Here is a 6071-nt window from a genome sequence, read left to right as displayed (position 1 = left end):
AGGTTGACTTACCTTCTCAAGATGACATTGCTACATAGCAATCGATAAATATTTCAAATGAAGTTCAAAAGGAAGTGAGGGAAATCCTTTCCACTCCCATTTGTCAAGATGACCAAGACAAGATATGCAAGAATGCCAAAGAGAAAAAGAAGAAGCGGATTATACGTCTTTGATGTGTTTGTACCAAAGGCACCTTTTCCTATGTTTTTGCTCAAAGCAAAAAGGACAAGCAATTTTAGAGATGAAGGAGGCATTTGAGAAAAAGATAACATCAATATCCCTTTTTCAAAGCGATCAAGCAGGTTGCCATCATATGCCAAATTCTTGAAGGATGCATGCAACATAAAGAGAAGTACTCATGTTCCAAAGCGAGCATTTCTAATTTGGACAAACAACATCTATTATCCATCAACAAGCTCGGTCAAGCTCAAAGATCCGAAAGTCCTACAATATCATGCAAGATAGGAGAAAAATTCACAGGTAATGCTCTTTTAGACCTTGGTGCTAGTGTTAATCTCTTGCCATATCATGTGTACCAAGCGTTGGGCCTGGAGAACCTAAAGCCTACAAAAGTCAAATTGAAGTTAGCTGACCGTTCTACCAAGATTCCCAGAGGCATATTGAGGATATTCTTGTTCAAGTAGCCAATTTCTACTATCCAGTGGATTTCATTGTGATAGACACCCAGGAGGCCTTTGATAAAATTCCAATTATTCTCGGCCGACTTTTCCTCGCTACCGCAAAAGCTTTGATAAATTGTCACAATGGTGAAATAAAAATCAACTTTGGTTAGATGTCCATGGACATAAATATCTTTCACCTGTTACATAAGGATTGTGATGAAGCCGAAGGTGGAGAGGTGTACTTCCTTGATAGCATGATACAAGAATTTGTCCCATTCGAAGATACAATTGAAAGTGCTCAATCTACAAAAAACTATGATGAACCTGAGAACCACACCACAGAGGCGTTGCTAGCCATGTTCTTAGAATCTCTACAGAAAATTCAGGATTTAAGTGAGCATAATGGAAAATTGACATAGAGAGTATCATACCTTGAGAAGATGAACTCTACATTTCAGGATGAACAACATACTTCTGCCCAGAAAAATTAGTTACTAGATAATCAGCTTAAAGAAGTTTTGGAAAAACAACAGAATCTAGAAACTGAAATGAGTCTTCTAAAGCAAGAAAGTGGACCATATTGATAAGAAGCATTGCACTGTTGAAGCCTCTTCTACACCATCATTGTCTGAACGAGAGAAGTATGTGAAACAGTCTACCACCCACCTTGAGCGTAGTCAGCCAGATATCTATTATCAGTATTGTGGTGGTAAAGGGCACATCAGATATTATTGTCCTGTTAGAAAGAAAGATTTTCGTCAATCTTCTACACAAAGGAACCACAAGGCCTATCACAAAATCATCAGACCTGAAATAGTTCAAGGTAGAGAAGCAACTTCACCATCAATCTTTCCGACATATCAAGGAGTATTTTTAACAACCCACAAGGTGAGACCTCCTCGTCCTCCAAACATTCGTCAGATTTGGGTAAGAAAATCTGATCTCCTCACTCCAAATTGATAATGCATTACGTCTTGGGGATCTGACGTAAAAAGACCTAAAAATTCAGCATCAATGGTAATATCCTACCTTTTTCTCATCCATTTCATTTACTTCTTTATACATTGAGGTTAATGCATGCATAAGTAGGGGGAGGGTGTACTTGAGAAATGAATTTCAAAAATTAGTTTTCAAAAATTAAAATATATTTTTTTTTCTATATCAGCAGCATGAGAAAAATGAATTTTAATGATGAGTCTGGGATATAGATTCTATACTGCTTAGTGTTGAGTTTGATAGATAGTTGATATTATTGATTTCATTACCGCTTAGACTATTTATTATGCTCGGACATAGTTCTTGTTGATAGAATTCTTTATCAAGGCACCACCATAGTACTTGGTCAGTTTTGTGTACATTTGCTAGAAGAGAGATTTAAACCCCTAGTAAACTAAAAGTAGAATTTTTAGACTTAGCCTGTGAGACTTGAGCTTTATACCCATTTTTTGGAGAGTTCTTACGAGAAAAATCCGAGTCTTAGTGACTCAACATCTTTCAGTTCGTTATGTCGTTGCAATATAGTCTCATTATTCGTTGATTTGGTTAATCATGAAGTGACATTAAGGTCTTGTAGTCTATTCGAAACAGAGTATCATACTGATAAGTCAAGTAGTGAACCCATTCAGCCTTTATCCCACCTAGTAGGACCATCATATTAAACCCTTTTGAGCCTTACAATAAGCCATTTTCTTTCAAAACCCTTTATCCTTTACCCAACTCCAGACAAGGAGTATAGCCAAAATCTTTATCAGTCATACCCATAAGTTTCTGAAAATACGAGGGGCACAAGGAGGAAGAAAGACCACAAAAGGAAGATTACAAGGAAATATCAAAGAGATACAATGAAGACCATCATTCTGTTCAAAGTGAAAGAAGCTAGTGGAAAACAAGCATATCTAGTACTAATCAAGGATGTACCACTAAGTTAAAAAAAAAAAAAAAAAAAAAAAAATGGATGGAAATGGATGGAAGACTAAAATGAAGAATTTTCTCTGCAATACAGAATTTGAAGAAATCTTCCAAAGAAAGAAGCAAAACCCTTAGTGTTTTCAGAAACAACCTTAGAATCCTTTTTACCTTTCCTTCATAAACCAATACCCAAGCCAAGTTACAATCCATGACTTATCACTACAGTATGGTATGAAGTCTAGAATATGTGAGAGGATGCTAAAGTGAAGGACCCGACACTTCATATGTGATTGACATTCTTTCCATGAGACTACTTTCATTCAGAAGTCTGTTTTTCAAGGTAGTATGTGGGATGTTCGTATGCATTATTCTTTTCCCCACATACATGAGGTAAAATAGTAGACCATCTTCTGAGAGATTCTTTGTTGAGAGTATGACCGGTGAGGATTGAAAGTCGAGATTTTCTGTCTAAAGGTAAACTAAAGATTCCGTTTCTTGGATAGGAGAGTATAGGAGATTGACTAAGTACAAACATAAGCCTTGATTGAGAATTTTGTCAATTTTTACTATCTCCCATCATAATCTATGAGTCTTTGTAGCAATGCAGTTAGCAATGGATACCGTCTATTGGAGTAAGCACTAAGTGGGTAAGGAATTTCTCTCTCTGAAAAATACTATCATTCTTGAACATGTTATTAATTGATTTTGTGGGTATATCACCTGAAAACCCTCACGAGACTATAACTCGTCCTTTTTGGGGAACTTAAAGGTTTAAAGCCTTGTTGCATATGGTAAATGCAATCGCGATGCCTGCGAAAGTGAGTTAGGATTTTATTTTTTAGGATGTAATTTTGATCACTTATCTATTTTTTTTATCTTATTTGCTAAGAGACTAGCAAAAGGCTAGTTGGGAGTTGTGATAAGTGCTCAAAAAGTACAATTTAACCATCGATTATGTCTCTTGTGTAGCCATCTTAGTGGACTAATAGTATTTGTAAGTTATGTTTTAAGATTCTATAGGTGAAAAAGAGAGTTTTGTAGAATATTAGAGAAAAAGAGGTAAAACAGAGCAATACGGAGCATTAAGGATCACATGAGAAGCCCGTAGACAATCATGGAGAAGGCCAAGGAATTGGAGCTATTAAAGATGCGACTTGGACCTATTTTAAAGTCTATTTGGAAGCCCAAGGACAAAGGATTCGTTGCTTGGACCAAAGCCCGCAAAATAGGATAGAAGGAGAGAGCAGAAGAGAGAAAATAGGCTTACGCGTCTGGGACGCATAGATCGAGCGTCCAGACGCATTGATCAAGTCTGGGACGCATGGATCGAGCATCCAGATGCATTGATTAAGTGTGGGATGCATAAATAGTGCGTCCAGACGCATGGATCGACACTGTAGCCAATTTCTTTTCAGTTTTGGAGACGAAGTTGGACTCTGAAAGAAGTCTATTTGTATTAGGAAACAAATGACAGTTTGGAATGCTTCTAGAGCTCATTGTAACCTCTATAAATAGAGGACCTAAGTGCCTCATGTAAATGGCCAATTCACTTATATTCTTGTCTCCAGAACTTAAGGCAGAGAGAGATTAATAATAAAAGATCGGTTTTAACTAATTGAGTCTTAATAAATTAGTCTTTCTAGTCTTATGTTCTTCGACTCTTCTTCTTCTCGTTCTTCGTGTTCTTCCTTCTATATGGAAGGCTAATCTTCTCCTTCAAGGGAGGAGATGAAGCCAGTGCTTAAGGTTTAATGATTCTTCTCGTTTATGGTGTTCTTCAATCAGGTTAGTTCTTTATATTTTTAGTTATTAGTTCCATTGCCCACACCAGGGGATGGAAGTATAGATTAAGGATTTTATTTATAACAATTGAATATCATGCTAGCTTAGGGTTTTATTTATTGCAATTGAATATTTGATAGTGACATGCTTTTATTTATTGCAATTGAATATAATGCTAGAATAGGGTTTTATTTATTGTAATTGAATATTATACTATTATTCTCTACTTTTCTTCTAGTTGTGTACTGTTTTAGAGTAAGGGAAGTATTCCTTGTGTTTGCCTTAGATGGTGATTCATTGAATAGCTGCCCAAGCTCACATAAAAGGAAAGAAGATACTAGTAACGTGAACATAGGAACAACCTTGAGTAGAGTTAATTGTTAACGATGTTTCATCCAAGAGGGGCATCACTTTCATTTCGATTGCTTGATTGTAGTCTACTTGGAGAACAACATGAAGCAAAAAGTCATTGAATCAAAAGCATTTGTGGATTTGAATCTCTTGAATCTATCTCTCTCATATTCTCTCCCTATTTCGAATTCTTAGCTTTAGTATAAGTTTAGTTTAGTTTAGTTTAGTTTAGCATTAGAATCTAAAATCTCTACAATTATAGTTTTTAATCCCTCAAACCCCCTTTCCAGTCTTGTCATTCATATAAACATACACTTAAATGTGGAATGATACCCTACTCATCCTTTACTTATTGAGGGATAATTAGGTTTTGATACGCTTCTTTTTGTTCAACGACCATCATCTATCTACATCATCCATATACCACATCTCACACACAAAAGAAGTTGGTCAGCATGTTCTAAGTAAGCACAAACAGGATTGAGTTCTATGATATGGAAGAAAGGCTACGATCAAAGGAGTTCACACCCAAGGAAATCTTATCGAGTCAAGCTTGTTGGTACTTATAAGACCAAACTCGTATAATATATGCCAATACGAAGGTAAGTGGTCTAACTTATTTTATAGCTATCTAAATATTTAGTTTAGATTTAATTTAATTTTGAAATGTTTACATTCTTGTTCTGTCATTAACCTAGACTGAATTATTAACTAATCGGCTATAGTGTTTCTTAATGAGGTTCAAATATTATCAATATCCAGAGTAGTTTCAGTATAAATGTACAAAGCGTAATTTTATTGTGGTTCCTACCCATCTTGTAAAGCCTCGAGTGTGTTTCAATTTTTTTTTTTTTTTTTATGAAATTGAGTGTTGTGTTAGATTTTTTGTATGCTACCTGTTTGTGAGCTACTGATTGGGGATTTGATGTTTTGGTGTTTCAGGAGCAAGCCTTTGCAGATATGGGATAAAGAAGGTATGTGGATTACTGTCAATTTCTTTAATCGGTCCTTTTTACGTTTTTCTTTCATTACCTGTCATTGCAGTCTGTAGTTCACTAGTTCATACCTAGATCAACACTTGAGAAAATTGTTTGGCTTCTTTAAGATGCCAAGAAGAAACCTATTGCAAGTTAGGGGCGACGACATTTGGTCACATCACTGTCAAATATCCCGAAAAATTGAACCTATAATTCTGTCTCTAGAAATATCATCTCCATCTTCATCTAATGAATCTTCTAAGGTTTGTACAATTTCTACTGCAATAGAATGATAATGCATGTGTTGTAGGAAGGAAAACGATCATGTACTTTATCTTTCATTGGGTTGTAAGGAAATATTCTCTATGCATTATTTGTTTTATATGGACACACTTTGGGAAATTGGCTCCTTACCTTAAAGTAACTAGAA

This window comes from Coptis chinensis, chromosome 9 (assembly GCF_015680905.1).
Source record: "Coptis chinensis isolate HL-2020 chromosome 9, ASM1568090v1, whole genome shotgun sequence".
In the NCBI taxonomy this organism is placed as follows: domain Eukaryota; kingdom Viridiplantae; phylum Streptophyta; class Magnoliopsida; order Ranunculales; family Ranunculaceae; genus Coptis; species Coptis chinensis.
The sequence above is the reverse complement of the archived record's forward strand: the minus strand, read 5'-3'. Positions refer to the sequence as shown.